The sequence below is a fragment of the Schistocerca piceifrons genome, chromosome 3, assembly GCF_021461385.2.
Source record: "Schistocerca piceifrons isolate TAMUIC-IGC-003096 chromosome 3, iqSchPice1.1, whole genome shotgun sequence".
Lineage (NCBI taxonomy): Eukaryota > Metazoa > Arthropoda > Insecta > Orthoptera > Acrididae > Schistocerca > Schistocerca piceifrons.
The window spans coordinates 947,095,329-947,117,425 of NC_060140.1; positions in this window are offsets into that span (position 1 = coordinate 947,095,329).

The window sequence follows — 22,097 nt, forward strand, 5'->3', positions numbered from 1 at the left end:
TTCGATGGGCTCTCCTTGATCTATTCAGGCATGTACTCACCTCAACGTACTTCCTATATGGGGGTCAATTTTATGAACAAACAGAAGGGCAGCCCTCTACCACCAGTGGTGGCCAACCTATTTATGGAAAGGTTTGAAGAGGAGGCACTCTCTTCAGCCACATATCAGCCCAAGTGCTTTTTTCGGTATGTGGATGATACCTTTGTCATCTGCCCCCATGGTAGAGAGAAGTTAGATGAGTTCCTGCTACATCAGAACTCTTGCCATCCGAACATTCAGTTCACAATGGAAATGGAGGATGGACTACTTCCGTTCTTGGATGTTCTGGTGAAGAGAAAGGCAGATGGCACATTTGGACACAGTGTGTACCCCAAACCTACGCACACTGACTTATACCTACAAGCCAGCAGTTGCCACGATCTGGCACAGAAGAATGGAGTGCTCAAAACACTGGTCCACAGAGCACAAACTCTGTCAGATCCTGATAGTCTGGCCACAGAAATAGAACACTTACAATCAGTGTTCAGCAGGAATGGGTACTCCTCTAGAGATATCCAGAAGGCACTTCAACCTGCTAACCGGCCAAAGGATCATGAAGAAGAACCAGAAGAGGCAAAGAAGATGGCATACCTGCCATATGCTGGACCTATCTCTGCCAAAATCAGCAGGATTCTCCAGAAATATGACATCAAGAGCATATTTTGCCCACCCACCAAAATTGGGGCTGTGCTGGGGAATGTAAAAGATGACCTGGGGATACGCAAGCCAGGTATTTACAACATACCATGCCAGTGTGGGATGTCATACATTGCCCAGACCACCAGAACTGTGAACATCAGGTGTAAAGAACACCAGAGACATACCAGACTCAGGCAGGCTACTAAATCAGCCATAGCAGAGCATTGTCTGGAACTTGGTCATTCAATGGATTACAATGACACCAAGATTTTGACAAAAAACTCAAGATTTTGGGACAGTGTCATTAAAGAGCCATTAACATTAAGGTCACAGACAATCTAATCAACCGTGACTCGGGATACCAAATCAGCACTGCCTGGAATCCAGCGCTTGAGCTTGTGAAAACTCAACGCAGGACACTCCAGGATTCTACAAGAAATAGAAGTGGAGACCGAGAGAACAGCCGTGAGACAAGATGTCTGACACACCCCAGGTCATGAACTCGACTTCAGAAGACGGCCAGGCCGGGCGTGGACGGGGGAGGGAACACCGGCGACCAGAGAGGGACAATGTAGCCGCGTCTGGCGGGCGCGGACCTCAGACGGAACTCACGACGCGGCGCGGACCGATTAGGGAGCGCCCAGCACGAAACAGAAGTGGAAATCACAGTAACAGTCAGGAGATAGAGTACCCAACATCTCAGACCGGGTCTGACACACCTCAGATGATAACCACATCCGTTGAGGACGGCCAGAACGGGCGCCGACGGCAGTCGGGACATCTGCGACTGGAGGGGTCCGTTGAAGCCGAATCTGGCGGGCGCGGACCACAGATGGACACTCGACCCGGCGCGGACCGATTAGGGAACGCCCAGCTCCTCCCAGGCATAAATACTGGACTCGATCGACCCAAGGACCAGCCTCAGGTAGCACCTGAAGAAGACAGCGAGGCACGCTGTTGAAATATCGTGCGAGAACGACGCGAACATCCGGTTGGATTCCCGAATATCCAAGATGAAAACAATTATTGTTTGATGTATATTCAAGGTGTTGTTTGAAAATTTCTTTTCGTCTTCGCTCCAGCACATCGCTAAGGAAGCAAAACAAGGATCCAATCTGGAAGGACATTAAGGAGAAGTGGAGGAGAAAGGAAAGCGTAGTGATTAGACAGTATTATTTAGTTCGTAATGATGTTCTTTCTAAAAGAAATTCGGTTGACAACTCTGTTTGGTTAGTTTGCATTTCTGATGAGTGGGTTAATAAATTGATTTGGTATACACATTTCAGCTATGCACACTTCGTTGCATGAAAATGCTTTCATAAATTACGAGAAAATTGCTACTTCAGTAATATGGAAAAACTGATTCGATTTGTTCTTGCTAAATGCAAATTATGTCAAAAGGCTAAGCCGCCAACTATTTCTCACAGAGCACTGTTGTTTCCTATCATTCTAGCGAGATTAAAGGAAATGGCTGCAGTCGATTTGTTCAGTCCAGTGGTTTGTTCTACTAATGGTTCTGCGTATATTATGGTAGTAGTGGAAATGACATCAAAATATGTGTGTTTTACACCTTTACGCAAAGCAACAACTCGTTCAGTATCTAATGCTTTCATCAAACATTTTCTTAAAGAAGTGGGTCATGTTGATAAAGTTATATCAGATAATGGATCACAGTTTCGCTCTAAAATTTGGCTTCATACTCTACGGCGTTGTAAGATTAAACCAATTTTCTTTTCACTTTTTCACCCTCAATCTAACCCGTCTGGGTGATGGATGAAGGAAATTAATAAATTGTGTCGTCTTTATTGTCATCATAATCACAGAACGTGGGATCAGTATCTTCATATTTTTCAAACCATTCTGAACGAACTCCGTAATGATTCAACTTCTTTACGCCTATATTGATATTAAAAAGTAAAGCACCGACAAATCGTATTTCTGAAATATTTCCTTTTCCACCTACTCGGAAACTGCGGCATTCTGAAGTTGTCAACCTGGCTCTACAAAATATTGCATCTGCGGCTGCTAGAAGAGAGAAATCATATAAACGTCCTTGTCGTTTAAAAACTTTGTCAGTTGGTCAAAAGGTGTTAATTAAGTCTCATCATTTGTCTCACAAAGGCAAAGGCTTGTGTCGCAAATTTTTTCTGCCTTATAGCGGTCCATATTCATGATAACACTGTTGAAGTAGAAACTCTTAAATCACGGCGCTCTATAAGGCAATACATCATATATCGAACGTTAAAATTTTTGTGGAATGACATACTTTTGAGAAAATAAACAGTTACACGGAAACTTGCAGAGAACAGAGGGATACCGCACCGTGTTCTAGCGGCAGCACATACACAAAGCGACAGTCAGTCCGCGCGCCGCAGAAGGGAACCGTTGACCGCAAACAATTACTTCCTACGCCACGCCTGCCTACAGCTAATCGATCGCTCAGTGCGAATGCACTGACAGCCGTAGACGAATACACAGTCTAATTTATCCGGTTAAATTCAGTATAAAGCTATAGTGACTTGATAACTTATGTTATTAATGTTCAGTTTTCCCAGGATACAGTTGTATAAAATCTTTAAGAACTACAGGTAAATTCTCTGCGTGTCCGACATTAAGAAGACTTGCTATCGAGAAAATTTCAGGAAGAATGTAATTTCGAGGAAGAAAGTAATAAACTAAAAAGGTAACTATTAATTGAGTTTATTTTTCAGGTAACATAAGTCTACTTAGGTATGTACTTTATACGTAATTCGCTGCTCGCGATTACCTGATTTATACTTTGTGTTAAATTTTATGCTCTATGAATTTACTTGTGCAGCGACATGCTTGCGTACATTTGCTGATTTTGACAATGTTTTATTAATGAACAGGGTTGTTACTTGTGTGTATTTTGCAACACAAGGCCGCTATTCTTATTCACTGATGTCATATTTTTCATTACGTGCCTGCTGTGCCTATTTATTTAAATTATATTTGGCATCTCCCTCCATGAACCATGGACCTTGCCGTTGGTGGGGAGGCTTGCGTGCCTCAACGATACGGATAGCCGTACCGTAGGTGCAACCACAACGGAGGGGTATCTGTTGAGAGGCCAGACAAACGTGTGGTTCCTGAAGAGGGGCAGCAGCCTTTTCAGAAGTTGCAGGGGCAACAGTCTGGATGATTGACTGATCTGGCCTTGTAACAATAACCAAAACGGCCTTGCTGTGCTGCTACTGCGAATGACTGAAAGCAAGGGGAAACTACAGCCATAATTTTTCCCGAGGGCATGCAGCTCTACTGTACGATTAACGATGATGGCGTCCTCTTGGGTAAAATATTCTGGAGGTAAAATAGTCCCCCATTCGGATCTCCGGGCGGGAACTACTCAGGAGGCCGTCGTTATCAGAAGAAAGAAAACTGGTATTCTACGGATCGGAGTGTGGAATGTCAAATCCCTTATTCGGGTAAGTAGGTTAGAAAATTTAAAAAGGGAAATGGATAGGTTAAAGTTAGATATAGTGGGAATTAGTGAAGTTCGGTGGCAGGAGGAACAAGACTTTTGGTCAGGTGAATACAGGGTTATAAATACAAAATCAAATAGGGGTAATGCAGGATTAGGTTTAATAATGAATAAAAACATAGGAGTGCGAGTAAGCTACTACAAACAGCGTAGTGAACGCATTATTGTGGCCAAGTTAGACACGAAGCCCACGCCTACTACAGTAGTACAAGGTTATATGCCAACTAGCTGTGCAGATGATGAAGAAATTGATGAAATGTATGATATAAAATAAATTATTCAGGTAGTGAAGGGAGACGAAAATTTCATAGTCACGGGTGACTGGAATTCGACAGTAGGAAAAGGAAGAGAAGGAAACGTAGTAGGTGATAATGAATTGGAGCCAAGAAATGAAATAGGAAGCGGCCTGGTAGAATTTTGCACAGAGCATAACTTAATCATAACTAACACTTCGTTCAAGAATCACGAAAGAAGGTTGTATACATGGAAGAGGCCTGGAGAAACTAGAAGGTTTCAGATAGATTATATAATGGTAAGACAGAGTTTTAGGAACCAGATTTTAAATTGTTAGACATTTCCAGGGGCAGATGTGGACTCTGACCACAATTTATTGGTTTTTACCTGTGGATTAAAACTGAAGAAACTGCAAAAAGGTGGGAATTTATGGAGATGGACCTGGATAAACTGAAAGAACCAGAGGTTGTACCGAGTTTCAGGAAGAACAATTGACAGTAATGGGGGAAAGAAACACAGTAGAAGAAGAATGGGTAGCTTTGAGGAATGAAGTAGTGAAGGCAGCAGAGGATCGAGTAGGTAAAAAGACGAAGGCTAGTAGAAATCCTTGGGTAACAGAAGAGGTACTGAATTTAATTGATGAAAGGGGAAAATACAAAAATGCAGTAAGTGAAGCAGGCAAAAAGTAATACAAACGTCTCAAAAATGAGATTGACAGGAAGTGCAAAATGGCTAAGCAGGGATGGCTAGAGGACAAATGTAAGGATGTAGAGGCTTATCTCTCGAGGGGTAAGATAGATACTGCCTACAATAAAATTAAACAGCCTGTACCTAATATTTTCTGGGTCTCATGAACAAATAAAGCGAGTTGGGTCTCACACGATCGCTGTTCCCGAAATCCATGTTGATTCTTACAGAGTAGATTCTGGGTTTCCAGAAATGACATGATTCCCGAGCAAAAAACATGTTCTAAAATTCTACAACAGATCGATGTCAGAGATATAGGTGTATAGCCAAATGACGGTCCTCTTCTGAAGTCACACGTGGTCGTCCCTGCACTGGTCTTTGGGACACAGTTTCGGTCTTTATAAACTGCCGCCACAACCGAGAAACAACAGAACGATTCGCACTAAGTCATCGGGCCACATCATATTGCGACTGTCCTGCCTCCGTTCTCTCTCTGTTTCTCCACCACAGAGAGTCTGATAGGCATCTCTGCGCCATACTGCACAGTCTGTGACTGTGTACATAGCGATTGTGGATGTGGGACTAGCCGGCGAACACTACCTCGTTTCTCAGGTGCCCTGATGTCGTCACTGGCATTGTAAGAAAATGTAGGCCCTACAGCCGTCCTTATGATCTTATTTGTTGTGTGGCTAGCAGTTTCGGCGCATCAGTGCGCCACCTTCAGAGCTTAGTTGATGCTGAAGGGGTTATCAGCATCAACTAAGTTCTGAGGGTGGCGCTGCGATGCGCTGGAACTGGTAGCTTGTAATGCCGGAAATGCATATCCTCCTATTTCCATCTATTGCAGGTCGTGTGGAGAACCAAAGTGTTTAGGATCTTTGGTAGTGTGAACTCTGCCGCGTGGAGCGCGGGCAGAGCAGCGGTCTGGCTGGAGTAGGGCGGTGGAGCAGGTGTGTTGTGTGACCCTCCTGCGAGTTGCCACACTTTCGGGGTTTGGCAGTATGTAATTGCACTCGACTTGCTATGACAGTTTCTGGCACGGGGTCGCAGACGGGAAACATTAGCTGGCACACATCAAGAGCCCGTTTCGCCTGGTGACCGTGTCGAGAAGAAGGCGCGCCAACATCCAGCTTCTCCAACAGCGACGACCGACAATTAGTGATTGTCGCCACCTCCTCGACCGACGACTTCAAACCTTCAATCAACCAACAGGGAAGACTGAAAGCACATAAAGTTTTAGAACTGTATGGTGGAACTCAGCTTTTCAAACTGTTCCATTTGCATCACTAAAATACAGCAACTTAGCATGAACCTTGGGTGCTCATTGTCCCAATTGCATTACCAAGCAGGGTCCCTCCCCTTTCGAAATGAATCCAAGTGTCGTTGAAATTCAAACGCCAGCATTAAAGTAATATCGTTCCATTTCACTGCTTTAATTTCAAAGTTCAGTTAAAGTATTCATAGCTGGCTACAATATTTAGATTACACGCACGAATTAAGAGTGCGAGTTTTGTTACCATATTTTAGCTTACCTGTGACTGCAGCTCAGCTTGGTACATACTAAATTTTACTATTGTTAATTGTTCTGAAACATTTAATGCAAGTTCAAAGTTAAATCTCTTGTTTCTAAATTGCATAGATTACACTAGCTTTTGAGATGATTGTTGAGGTAGCCAAAGACTAACCTCATTTTATTTTATTTCCTAGTGCTTCAGAAACAAAGTTCACTATTAATTTCAGTCACTAAATTAACTTTCAATTTTCCGGTTTTATTAATTCTTTTGCTAAATTAAGTCAGAGTGTAGCGAAGTTTATTATTCCTGACAAACATTCAGTTTTCACACAACACATGTCAGCCTTCAGTTGCCACGCTTTTAGTGCTGATTATATGTGCATTAACTTTTCTTTTTCAGTTATAGTAGTTGTCCATAGGATTGCCGACGGTAATTTTCCCCAAATCTCAAATATCTAATTAACGCCAGTTAATTGTTAACGTAACGACCGCACATCACTCTTTTTCAAAATTAATTTCCACCAATTTCATTTGAATTTTTCCTTTCATTTAGATGTAACCCTTTCCTCCCTCTTTACCGACAGATTAACTTCGGTGACGATTGCTTTTCCCAAATTACCATTAGGTACACGCGGTTTAATTTTCACTGTCATTAAGGTCGATAAGTGAGGGGGAGGCTACAAGCTACACAGTTAATAAGATCATAAGGACGGCTGTAGGGGCTTCATTTTCTTACCATAGTGAACGGCCATGGAGACCAAGATCTCCAGTGAAAAGGACGGACATACAAAAACCCATCGATGACATGGTTGTCCATTGACCGGAATGCCATCTTCTGAGCAGAATAAGATCGTGCGGGCATCTGGTTGACAGTTTGTATCATTATATTGAGAAATAGATGCGGGAGGGGGAATAACGGTTTGTCGCGTTAATTTTGGACACAAAAGTAAATTAAAAATATCTACCACAAGGACCACTCCTTGCTCCATTTCTCTTCAGCTTCTACGAAGCAGACATCCCAAAAACAAAATCAAGGAAGTGATTCGTGAGTTTCTCCCGGCGTATTAGATAATCAAAATATCCACGGGTATGCTGCCAGTCTATAGTGTCCAACGGGCACAATATTACGGCGATCATACATGTCGCCATCATCAGGTGAATTGACGGACTGAGCTCCTGTGAACGTGCCGGCACGGAGATCCGTACACTATGGCTGCTCAGAGGGAACTGGGTTCGGTCGCGGCGGCGGCCGATTTAAATACCCTCCGCCCGCGGCGCGTTCCCTCCGCCGTCCGCACTCCGCGCCACGGTCGCGCGGTGGAACAGATTGTGACGGCGTCTGAGATGACGTCGGTGTGATGGCTCTGTCCGCCGTGGTCGTCACACCTATACGTTTGCTCGATTTACTCTTGATTAACCCGATCGCTGGTTCCCAAGCCTTGCTAAGATTATAGTCACAGTCACGATTTATGAGGTCGTCATTGGTGCGAATTTCCATGGCCTCTCTAACAACGCTGTCCCAGTATCTCGACGTCTGTACCAGAATCCTCGTACGGTCATACTCCATGGCGTGATTTTCCGACAAACAATGTTCAGCGACCGCCGACTTGCTCGGATACATCAGTCAAGTGTGCCTCTGGTGTTCACGGCATCGATCCTCGACGGTATGCATCGTCTGACCAATATACGACTTGCCACATTGACACGGAATCTGGTACACGCCGGCCTTCCTCAAACCGAGGTCATCTTTGGCGCTCCCCACCAGTGCACGAGTTTTATTTGGAGGACAAAACACAGTTCCGACCCGGTGTTTCTTCAGAATGCGGGCGATTTAAATGGATGCAGGAGTGGACTAGAGAAAAAAAGAAAATACTGTGCCGTGTATCATTCAAGAACAACAGGGATTTGACTTGCCACACAGAACATGGTCAATGCTAAACAGGGTTAGAACTCAACATGGGAGATGTGTATATTTTTTACGGAAACTGCGTAAGTAGCCATGCCATCTTGTGACTGCGGAGAACCACAGACCGTCGTCAGACACATCACAGAAGAATTCCCCACAAGATCACACGACGGCAAACTTCGTGCTGGCGACTCTAGAGTGGACAGTTTACATAAATGCTCTACATGTTTTAGATTTTACTAGGATATATTAGGATGTATATTCTATGAACTTATTTATTTTTTCAATGTGTCAAAAGCGATACGATAAATAAATAATGTCACAGAAAGTCATTCAGGTTCTCTCAAATTTGTATGATTAGATAGGATGAGAATCTTGCGAGAAAAATCGGAAACGCGCTTACTGTCACCGTTACACATCTCGCGTTGTTATGATGAGAAAAGGACGAGAGAGATATGGGCGCTTAGGGAGGCATATAGACAGTCATTTCTGCCTCGCTCAATACGCAAATCGAAGAGGACTGGAAACTGTTTATGTTGCTACCAGGTATGTTGGCCATACGCTGTTAGTGGGTTACAGGCTATAGAGGCTGAGGAATATAAATATATTTTTGGAAATACGCGGAAAACTACAAATCAGATTAAAAAAGTTTGGAATGAAAGTTGTTCACACCCAGTGACACGATACTCGATCCCCTGCCCCCCTCCAGGAGGTGGGGGGGGGGGGGGGGAGTCAAGTTTGAAATCGTGAAAAGGAACCCCAGTTTCTGTTGCGGATTCTCCAGGAACAATACGCAGGCTGACTTTTGCATTAAAATATTTCACAGTCCGTAATAGATAGTGCTGTAATCGACAAAAATGGAATTGCATTAAAAACTATTTAAACATACATCAGATAAGGATCCCAGGAGTTAGAAAGGATGTTTTCCTAAAACCTTCAATAAGAAACCGGTTTTGTAGCAAAAAAGACTTGATTCTCCGAAACACAATTACTTGGTCCACATTTTTGGTGTAATTTCTTTCATATATGATCCTCGACTTCCTTTAGTTAACGCGGATTATTCACTTACCAATAACGCCTATTATGCCTATTCATTTGGCGATTTGTTTCATCAGAGGAAAGTATCTGTGAAAGAAAATCTACATAGGCTGCTAGTTGTTATTGTATCCAACTGCAAATCTTCAAGCGGTTTTGAAAGCCGTCCCCATGTAGTTCTTATGCAACGATAAGTGATGCCAATCGAATCTGTGCTCAAGCAGTATTTGCAGAACACTTATTTGCGAAATTCCTGAATATATTGCGATTTGTACAGAAGTGAAGTATTTTTGCTATAAAAGCCGGTTTCACATTAAAGATTTGAAAATAATTGCATTTCTAACCACCTGGGACCATAATCTGATGTGTATTTCTTGAGATGTTACCACTTTTCAACGGCTTTTTACCCATTTTGACTTTAGTCGATTACAGCGCCATCTGTCACGTCACACCCTTGGAGGTGAGGCACGAGGGTCGAGTTTGGAGTCATTGGATGTCACTCTTCGAGACGAACAGCTTGTATTAGAACATTCTTCTTTTTAATACTGACCGTGTGCAATTATGTAAACACGTAATGGAGGATGCGTTTGGCGTATTCTACGTGGGTAGACGTTCCACAGTACCTCCAATGTTTGCAGTTCGCCGTTGCCGATGTCTTTCCCCATCCCTGCAAAGAGACGTCTGTTCAAGGGAGTCGCACACAGACTGACTGCGACGGCTTGTGAAGCAAGAGACCGACGTTACGCGCCACTGAACTGCTGTGATACTCCTTATCTGCTGGCGTCACCTACAGTAGGAAAATAACGCCATTGATAAAATACGTGTTTACCGGGTATAACAGTCACGAGTGGAAGAATGTGGGGTGTAACTAACTACAGGGTGTTTCAAAAATGACCGGTATATTTGAAACGGCAATAAAAACTAAACGAGCAGCGATAGAAATACACCGTTTGTTGCAATATGCTTGGGACAACAGTACATTTTCAGGCAGACAAACTTTCGAAATTACAGTAGTTACAATTTTCAACAACAGATGGCGCTGCGGACTGGGAAACTCTATAGTACGGTATTTTCCACATATCCACCATGCGTAGCAATAATATGGCGTAGTCTCTGAATGAAATTACCCGAAACCTTTGACAACGTGTCTGGCGGAATGGCTTCACATGCAGATGAGATGTACTGCTTCAGCTGTTCAATTGTTTCTGGATTCTGGCGGTACACCTGGTCTTTCAAGTGTCCCCACAGAAAGAAGTCACAGGGGTTCATGTCTAGCGAATAGGGAGGCCAATCCACGCCGCCTCCTGTATGTTTCGGATAGCCCAAAGCAATCACACGATCATCGAAATATTCATTCAAGAAATTAAAGACTTCGCAGTGTCGTCTAAGGCAGTTTGTACCGCCACAAATTCACGAAGAATGTCCAGATAGCATGACGCAGTAATCGTTTCGGATCTGAAAAATGGGCCAATGATTCCTTTGGAAGAAATGGCGGCCCAGACCAGTACTTTTTGAGGGTGCAGGGACGATGGGACTGCAACATGGGGCTTTTTGGTTCCCCATATGCGCCAGTTCTGTTTATTGACGAAGCCGTCCAGGTAAAAATAAGCTTCGTCAGTAAACCAAACACTGCCCACATGCATATCGCCGTCATCAATCCTGTGCACTATATCGTTAGCGAATGTCTCTCGTGCAGCAATGGTAGCGGCGCTGAGGTGTTGCCGCTTTTGAATTTTGTATGGATAGAGGTGTAAACTCTGGCGCATGAGACGATACGTGGACATTGGCGTCATTTGGACCGCAGCTGCAACACGGCGAACGGAAACCCGAGGCCACTGTTGGATCACCTGCTGCACTAGCTGCGCGTTGCCCTCTGTGGTTGCCATACACGGTCGCCCTACCTTTCCAGCACGTTCATCCGTCACGTTCCCAGTCTGTTTAAATTTTTCAAACAGATCCTTTATTGTATAGCTTTTCGGTCCTTTGGTTACATTAAACCTCCGTTGAAAACTTCGTCTTGTAGCAACAACACTGTGTTCTAGGTGGTGGAATTCCAACACCAGAAAAATCCTCTGTTCTAAGGAATAAACCATGTTGTCTACAGCACACTTGCACGTTGTGAACAGCACACGCTTATAGCAGAAAGACGACGTACAGAATGGCACACCCACAGACTGCGTTGTCTTCTATATCTTTCACATCACTTGCAGCGCCATCTGTTGCTGAAAATTGTAACTACCGTTATTTCGAAAGTTTGTCTGCCTGAAAATGTACTGTTGTCCCAAGCATATTGCAACAAACGGTGTATTTCTATCGCTGCTCGTTTAGTTTTTATTGCCGTTTCAAATATACCGGTCATTTTTGAAACACCCTGTATCTGGCAAGTCAACGGGATAATTTATGGCTCTAAGCACTATGATAACATCTGAGGTCATCAGTCCCCTAGACTTAGAACTACTTAAACCTAACTAACCTAAGGACATCAAACACAGCCATGCCCGAGGCAGGATTCGAACCTGCGACCGTAGCAGCAGCGCGGTTCCAGACTGAAGCTCGTAGAACCTCTCGGCCACAGCGGCCGGCGGATGATTTATGGTCATATGTGTTTTCTTTTAGAAGTTCCTTACGCTGTAACCACAGATGGTTGTGAGCCTAATATTTTCCGAAGAGAGTGTTGGGAATCGCCTAAAAACTGCATTCGGGCTGGCCAGTGTACTAGCTGACAGTCCCTTTAGTCCGCCACGTGGATTCGACGAGCGTCTCGCTCATCCGCCAGCCTCGTTATAGTCCGTGAGACGAGTGATTGGTAGTGACAGTTCCGGCGGGCAGACGGCGCTGTTGCCGAACGTGGCTCACAGCACGCGGCGCCCTGTCTGCTACACGCATTCTCTAGCAGCAGAAATAAAAGCGACACAAAATACAAGTCGTATTGGTACGCGTGAATTTATTTAAAGTTGATGCTTGAAATATATTAACTCGAAAACTGATAAGAGCTATTTAGTACAAGTATCTAAGATGCTGAAACATAATAAAGTTATTTGTTAAACTTCACAACTGAAATGAAAACTATTTTCGTAAGTTGTTGAACATTAGCAGTTTTGGTTTCCATTGTTAAGTATTAGCATTATTAAATTTGTTCTACTACAAGCTACATAATAATTGGTCAGTGTATTAAGAGTTATAATCTGAAGAAAGTACTCACAATATGATGATCTGGTTGTAGATCGATAGCAAACCCCCTCCTTACATTCCTGAATACGTTGTAGTTACTGTAATGGAAGAACAGCACTCACATCACTGTCAGAATCTGATTTGACATTGTCTTCCTCAGCACTACTCGAACTATCACTGCTCTCTCCCAGATGTATAATTAAATTTTCGATGCATTCTTCCACAACCCCTTCGGTTTTGGCCGCCTCTCTGATGGCACTTGCAGTTCTGTTTACAATTTTAGCCCACGTCTCGCTTGTCACTTTATTGATAGCTGCTGGAAGGAGAGTTTCAACTTCAGAGATCGTGAATTTTTTATTGTTTGCAGCAATGTAATTTTTTATCTGAGCCCACACTCCTTCAATTGCATTGAAGTGACAGTGGTATGGAGGAAGCCGAACGATTTCATGCCTGTGCCTTTTAGCAATCTCGTCAATTACATATGTTGGAAATTGGGGTTTCTTCTGTGCCACAATTTCGAGCAGTTCCGCCTTCCTTAAATCTTCTCTGAAATCTACTTTTCGCCGTTTCAACCACTGAATGATATCGTCTTTTTTTGTTGCCAAGGTTGGTGCCTTATCGTGAACAACGGAATGATAAGGCGCATTGTCCATAACAATCACTGATGGACTTGTCAGATTCGTCATAAGCGATGTCTCGAACCATTCTTGAAATACTACACTGTTCATTTCTTCATGGCAATCTCTCGTCTTTTCTGACCGAAACATTTTCAAGCAGTTTGGCACAAAATCTTTAGATGTACCTGCATGTAAGACAATAATACGCCCTCCTTTGCCAACAGGCACTGCCATTGTCCCCTCGGGCGTTCCATCATTCCAGCCTCTACGTAAAGAATGGCTGGCATTGACCCAAGTTTCATCTAACCACACAATACTTTCGAATTCCACACCCATGATCCTGCGCAGAAATCTGCACCGCCATGCAACTACATCTGTCCTTTCCATTAATATTTTGCGTCCGTTAAACAGTGAATAACTGAAGCCTATGTCTTTCAACACTGTACACAATGAAAATTTGCTCCCTTTAAAAAGATCGTCTTTCTGAAGCGACACCAGTAATTTAGATAGAGTGGGATGTTCCTTTCTCTTATAATAGCTGTATATATGACGATGAATAGCGTCTTTCTGAAAATCGTCCAAAGCTGTCACCTGCTTATTTCTCGGTCGCTTCTTTCCTGGTGTGTGCAGCTTTGTTGTGCCACTCTCGTCACAATCTACACTATACTGTTCTTTCCCTATCTTTACAACAGTGTTCTTACTTATTTTCAATGCTGCTGCAGTTCTCTTCACAACCTGAACAACAGGAATTAAGGGCCCACCTTTGTCCTTTTCTTTCTCAAAGTAATCCCTCACAGAGCACACGAATTCACGGGCCTGGGTGTGTAGCACACTTTTCTTCCTCCGTTTCACTTCTTGTGTTGGGCTGGTACTACCCGCCGCACTAGACATTGTTTACAACGAAACATAAACAAAGAAACACTAAAAACAACAAAAACGAAATAAACTGCGAATTCAACTTCAGACAAACGACGAACGACCGCACCGCCTGCTCGCGAGACACTGGTAAGTTTCATAAGCGCGCGCGACCGGGTTCCAGGGCGGCAACGTGGCCCTTGCTACCCGCTCAAAGTCAGGCCGTCATTGGCTGCCTGCCTGCGGTCGCTAGGCAACGGAAAGACGCTACCGAGCTGTCAATACCAAAGACTCGTCTCCCAGACTATAGGTAGTGTCCTGCGAGATCCTCTACAAGGCATATTGTCGTCCTCAAAACTTACATTGTTGTCTGGGAACAGGAAGTCCATAAATGGTAGCATATAGTCTCCAAGTAGCCCAACATAACCATTTCCAGTCAATGATAAGTTCAGTTCGATCACAGGACCCACTCCATCCCACGTAAACACAGCCCACACCGTAGCTACCACCAGCCTGCACAGTGTATTCTCGACAACTTGGGTACGGCTTCGTAGGGTGTACGGCACACTCGAACCGTACCATCTGATCTTATCAACTGAAATCGGAACTCATCTGATCGGCCACGGTTTACAGTCGTCTGGGGTCCAACCGATATGGTCACTAGCCGAGGACAGGCGCTGCAGTCGATGTGCGGTCGTCCGTTGTCATGGCCCAACAACGAAAAATTTCGCCGCACTGTACTAAGGGATACGTTCTCGTTATGTCCCATATTGATACCTGCGGTTATTTCGTGCCTGTCTGTTGGCACTCACAACTCTGTGCAAACGCAGCATGCCCGAAATTTGCTGCTCTCGGCACACTCTACACACTGTGGATCTCGGAATACTGAATTCCCTAATTATTTCCGAAATGGATCGTCTGAAGCTTCCATTCCAGTGCAAAGTCTGCTAATTCCCGTCGTGCGGCCATACTCACGTCGGACTCCTTTTCACATGAATCATCCGAATACAAATGACAGCTCCACCAAAGCATTGTCCTTTTCTACTTTTCTTACGCGGCACTACCACCATATATGCATATCACTATCCCATGACTTCCGTCACCTCTGTATACTGTACATTTACATGTTACTTCTACAGTTAAAAATATGAATTACATGTTTTCATCCGCAAGACAACGCCAGACTCCATAAAAGCAGTTCTGCAGCAGGTAGGATGTCACAGATTTTTTAAAGGTACATCATTGAGACAGAGATTTTACATATCTGCGTAATTTGTTATACAGTTTATTTCCTCCACGATATACACTTGAAACGCACAACGTGGTGTTGGAAAGACTGGCAAGAAATGTCACTGTTTGACCTGCTACTGCGATTGTGAACAGTTCTATTTTGAGGAAAACTCTATCTTTTCCACAGCATAAATTTTTAACGTGCGTGACTACTTCCAATATATCACCTCACGAGAAGGTTTAAGATTTTTGAATTCTTAAAAAAAGGTTTACATTGTTTTCTGCTGCTTGCTTCTTTCATTACTCTTACAGTTGTCTTTTCTTCATGAAAGCAGTTTTGGTCTCGTGTGCATTCCCTAGAATATGATCCCTTACTTCTGTAATGAATGTACACGAACAAAGTATACATCCCTAACTGTTTGAGCATTAGTGGAGTAGCAAAAAATTCTTCCTAAACAGCACGTTTTTGCTACTGGCACTGATGTAATACAATTTCGAATCGTATCTGTGTAGAGCAAAGGCCTCTACAGTACGAAGTGACTGTTAACACAATGTTGTTGTTATGGCCTTCAGTCCACAGACTGGTTTGATGCAGCTCTCCATGCTACTCAATCCTGTGCAAGCTTCTTCATCTCCCAGTACCTACTGCAACCTACATCCTTCTGAGTCTGCTTAGTGTATTCATATCTTGGTCTCCTCTACGACTTTTACCCTCCACATTGCCCTCCAAAACTAAATTGGTGATCCCCTGATGCCTCAGAACATGTCCTACCAACCGATCCCTTCTTCTGGTCAAGTTGTGCCACAAACTCCTCTTCTCCCCAATTCCACTCATTACTTCCTTATTAGTTATGTGGTCTACCTATCTAATCTTAAGCATTCATCTGTAGCATCACATTTCGAAAGCATCTATTCTCTTCTTGTCCAAACCATTTATCGTCCATGCTTCACTTCCATAAATGGCTACACTCCACACAAATACTTTCAGAAACGACTTCCTAACATTGAAATCTATACTCGATGTTAACAAATTTCTCATCTTCAGAAACGCTTTCCTTGCCATTGCCAGTCTACATTTCATATCTTCTCTACTTCGACCATCAAAATTATTTTGCTCCTCAAATAGCAAAATTCATTTACTATTTTAAGTGTCTCATTTGCTAATCTAATTCCCCCAGCATCGCCCGATTTAATTTGACTACATTCCATTATCCTCGTTTTGCTTTTGTTGATGTTCATCTTATATCCTTCTTTCAAGACACTGTCCATTCCGTTCAACTGCTCTTCCAGGTCCTTTGCTGTCTCTGACAGAATTATAATGTCGTCGGCGAAACTCAATTTTTTTATTTCTTCTCCATTGATTTTAATTCCTGCCTCGAATTTTTCTTTTGTTTCCTTCACTGCTTGCTCGATATACAGATTGAATAGCATCGGGGATAGGCTACAACCCTGTATCACTGCCTTCTCAACCACTGCTTCCCTTTCATGCCCCTCGACTCTTAAAACTGCCATATGGTTTCTGTACAAACTGTAAATAACCTTTCGCTCCCTGTATTTTACCCCTGCCACCTTCAGAATTTGAAAGCGAGAATTCCACTCAACACTGTCAAAAGCTTTCTCTGAGTCTACAAATGCTAGAAACATACTTTTGCCTTTCTTTAATCTATCTTCTGAGATAAGTCGCAGAGACAGTATTGCCTCACGTGTTCCAACATTTCTACGGAATCCAAACTGATCTTCCCCGAGGTCTCCTTCCACCAGTTTTTCCATTCGTCTGTAACGAATTCGTGTTAGTATTTTGCTTCCGTGCCTTATTAAACTGATAGCTCGATAATTTTCACATCTGTGAACACTTGCTTTCTTTGGGATTGGAATTATTATATTCTTCTTGAAGTCTGAGGGTATTTCGCCTGTTTCATACATCTTGCTCACCAGATGGTAAAGTTTTGTCAGGGCTAGCTCTCCCAAGGCTATCAGTAGTTCTAATGGAATGTTATCTAATCCTGGGGCCTTGTTTCGACTTAGATCTTTCAGTGCTCTGTCAAACTCTTCACGCAGTATCGTATCTCCCATTTCATCTTCATCTACATCCTCTTCCATTTCCATAATATTGTCCTCAAGTACATCGCCCTTGTATAGACCTTCTATATACTCCTTCAACCTGTCTGCTTTTTCTTCTTTACTTAGAATTGGGTTTCCATCTGAGCTCTTGATATTCATGCACCTGGTTCTCTTTTCTCCAAAGGTCTCCTTAATTTTCCTGAAGGCAGTATCTATCTTACCCCTCGTGAGATAACCCTCTACATCCATACATTTGTACTCTAACCATCCCTGCTTAGCCATTTTGCACTTCCTGTCGATCTCATCTTTGAGACGATTGTATTACTTTTTGCCTGCTTCATTTACTGCATTTTTGTATTTTCTCCTTTCATCAATTAAATTCAATATTTCTTCAGTTACCCAAGGATTTCTACTAGCCCTCGCCCTTTTACCTACTCGATCCTCTGCTGCCTTCACTATTCCGTCTCTCAAAGCTTCCCATTCTTCTTCTACTGTATTTCTTTCTCCCATTCTTGTCAATCGTTCCTTAATGCTCTCCTTTAAACTCTCCATAACCTCTGCTTGTGTCAGCTTATGCAGGTCCCATCTCCTTAAATTCTCACCTTTTTGCAGTTTCTTCAGTTTTAATCTACTGTTCACAACCAATAAATTGTGGTCAGAGTTCGCATCTGCCCCTGGAAATGTCTTAAAATTTAAAAGCTGGTTCCTAAATCTCTGTCTTACCATTACACAATGTATCTGAAACCTTCCAGTATGACCAGGCCTCTTCCATGTAATAAGTCCCATAGTGCTCAGAGCCATTAGCCGTCTTCCATGTACACAACATTCTTTCATGATTCTTGAACCAAGTGTTAGCTATGATTAAGTTATGCTCTGTGCAAAATTCTACCAGGCGGCTTCCTCTTTCATTCCCTACCGCCATTCCATATTCACCTACTACGTTTCCTTCTCTTCCTTTTGCTACTATCGAATTCCATTCACCCATGACCATTAAATTTTCGTCTCCCTTCACTATCTGAATAATTTCTTTTATCTTATGATACATTTCATCTATCTCTTCGTCATTCCTATTTTTTTATTCATTATTAAACCTACTCCTGCATTACCTCTATTTGACTTTGTATTTATAACCCTGTATTCACGTGATCAGAAGTCTTGTACCTCCTGCCACCGAACTTCACTAATTCCCACTATATCTAACTGTAACCTACCGATTTCCATTTTTAAATTTTCAGTCGGAGACAGAATGAGGAAGACACTATAAATGCAAGTCTGTGATTGTTGCACCTGTTGTACGGGCAGTGTGGGGCCTTGCATTGTCATGTTGCAGAAGGACACCCGCTGACATCAATCCACGTCGGTTTGATTTGATTGCAGGCCGCAGATGGTTTTATAGGAAATCTGTGTATGATGCACTGGTGACAGTGGCCCCTCTAGGCATGTAATGCTCCAAAATGACGCCGTTTTCGTCCCAAAAGAGAGTCAACATAACCTTCCCTGCTGATGGTTCTGTTCGAAACTTCTTTGGTTTTGGTGATGAGGAATGGCGCCATTCCTTGCTCGATCTCTTCGTTTCCGGATGATGGAAGTGAACCCAGGTTTCGTCCCCAGTAAAGATTATTGTGAGGAAGCCATTACCTTCTCGTTCAAAGCGCCGAAGAAGTTCTTCACAAGCATCAACACGTTGTTCTCTCATTTCAGGAGTCAGCTGCTGACACTTTGTGAAACTGGAGCACATCATGCACAATGTGGTGTGCTGACCCATGCTGCAATGTCATTCAGTGTCGCTCGGCGGTTTTCCTTCACTATGGGTTCAACTGCTGCAATGTTCTGTGGGGTCACAACTCGTTGCGCCTGACCTGGACGAAGAGCATCTTCCATTGAAGTCACACCATTTGCGAACTTCCTACTCCATTCATAGACATGCTGCTGTGACAAACATGCATCACCGTACTGAACCTTCATTCGTCGATGAATTTCAACAGCTTTCACACCTTCACTATGCAAAAACCGAATAACAGAACGCTGTTCTTCCCTGGTGCAAGTCGCAAGTGGGGGCGGCCATCTTTATACCGATACTACGACGGTATGTGTGCATCTGCACTATGCTGCCACCTCCAGGCCATTCTGCACGCTGTTTGTAGCACGCTTACCAACTTACAGGATAACGGCGCGAAATTTCGATTTGTAATTACAAATTTAAGGTTTTCATTTGACTCACCCTCGTACTTTGTCGTCCATACGGGAGTCTGTGCGATGGCCAACTGACGGTGCGTTTGTACGATTCTCCTTTGTGAACGATTTCTTGAACGTGAAATCTAAAACTTCGGCGTTCGTTTTGCTGTCTTCAATTGACGCACCAGAATGGTCAACAAAGACATTTTGCTAAGATGTGACGGTGGTAGTTATTGTATGCTTCGCATATAGATCTTTTCACAGGAGCACTAATCTCTACTAACCTTCGCTTGTCGTCATTTATGCGTTCCCTTTTGAACCGAGAGTGCAACGACCTCTGCTTTCTCAGCATCTACTGAATTTCGTTACTAAATCATGCTGGGTCTTTTCCATGCTTTATCCACTTGCTAGACACATAACTCTCCAGTCCACGACTTACAATCTGCTTAAACTTTGCCTATAATTTCCCTACAACCAACTTACTGGAACTAAGTGATGCCAATTTACCGTCTAAGCGAGGCGTTAGTAACTGCTTATTTGCTCTATCTAATTTAAGAGACAGTCTGAGCACCCTGCTTAAAATGTTTACCGTCTCGTAAAATCATCAGGAGATCAGAACCAATTACAAAACGACATAGCCAAGATATCTGTATGGTGCGAAAAGTGGCAGTTGACTGTAAATAATGCGAAGTGTTAGGTCATTCACTCGAATACTGTAAGGAATTTCGGATACGCGATAAGTCGCACAAATCTAAAGACTGCCAATTGAACTAAATACCTAGATATTACATTTACATAACAGATCTACTAGACAGTTGTCGACACTATGCTTGTACGGTCTCTTCTGAATGTTACTGCGCGGTATGGGATCTTTACCAGACAGAGGTCGCGGGGGACATGGAAAAATTTCGAAGAAGGGTAGCGAATTAGGCGAGATAGTGATACGGATATGGTACGAGAGTGGTGGTACACATCAAAACAATGGCGTTTTTTCGCTGCCAAATCTCTTCTCTGAATGTATAAATATTTTGTTGACCCCCATATTCATAGGGAAAAATAACTATCGTAATAAAATAAGAGAAATCGGAAAACTTTACGCGTTCGTTTTTCCCGCGCGCTGTTGGAGAGTGGAACGAAAGAGAAATAGTCTGGAGGTGTTTCAACAAACCCTCTGCCAGGCAGTTAGATGTGAATTGCAGAGAAGTCATGTTGATGTAGATTAAGGCGTAACCGATATGCTATCAAGATAAGCGGGTAGGTAGCAACACCAACAGTGCTGCAGTTAATTAAGGGTACAGTTGTGTAGCGTGATTTCGTGTTTTCAGTCAGTTATAAACAGTCTAGAACTGGATTCGTCAACTGAGAATTGGCAAAAACGTTTTTTGTATTCTGCAAAAAAATATACAGGGTTGTCCATTGATAGTGACCGGGCCAAATATCTCACGAAATAAGCGTCAAACGCAAAAACTACAAAGAACGAAACTTGTCTAGCTTGAAGGGGAAAACCAGATGGCGCTATGGTTGGCCCACTAGATGGCGCTGCCATAGGTCAAACGGATATCAACTGCGTATTTTAAATAGGAACCCCCATTTTTATGACATATTCGTGCAGTACGGAAAGAAATAAGAATGTCTTAGTTGGACCACATTTTTCGCTTTGTGAAAAAAGTGGTCCAACTAAAACATTCATATTTCTTTACGTACTACACGAATATGTAATAAAAATGGGGGTTCCTAATTAAAAAAACGCAGTTGATATCCGTTTGACCTATGGCAGCTCCATCTAGCGGGCCAACCATAGCGCCATCTGGTTTCCCCCTTCAAGCTAGACAAGTTTCGTTCTTTGTAGTTTTTTCGTTTGACGCTTATTTCGTGAGATACTTGGATGATTGACTGACCTGGCCTTGTAACACTAACCAAAACGGCCTTGCTGTGCTGGTACTGCGAACGGCTGAAAGCAAGGGGAAACTATAGCCGTAACTTTTCCCGAGGGCATGCAGCTTTACTGTATAATTAAATGATGATGGCGTCCTCTTGGGTAAAATATTCCAGAGGTAAAATAGTTCCCCATTCGGATCTCCGGGCGGGAACTACTCAAGAGGACGTCGTTATCAGGAGAAAGAAAACTGGCGTTCTACGGATCGGAGCGTGGAATGTCAGGTCCCTTAAACGAGCAGATAGGTTAGAAAATTTAAAAAGGGAAATGGAAAGGTTAAAGTTATGGTGGGAATTAGTGAAGTTCGGTGGCAGGAGGAACAAGACTTTTGGTCAGGTGAATACAGGGTTATAAATACAAAATCAAATAGGGGTAATGCAGGATTAGGTTTAATAATGAATAAAAACATAGGAGTGCGAGTAAGCTACTACAAACAGCGTAGTGAACGCATTATTGTGGCCAAGTTAGACACGAAGCCCACGCCTACTACAGTAGTA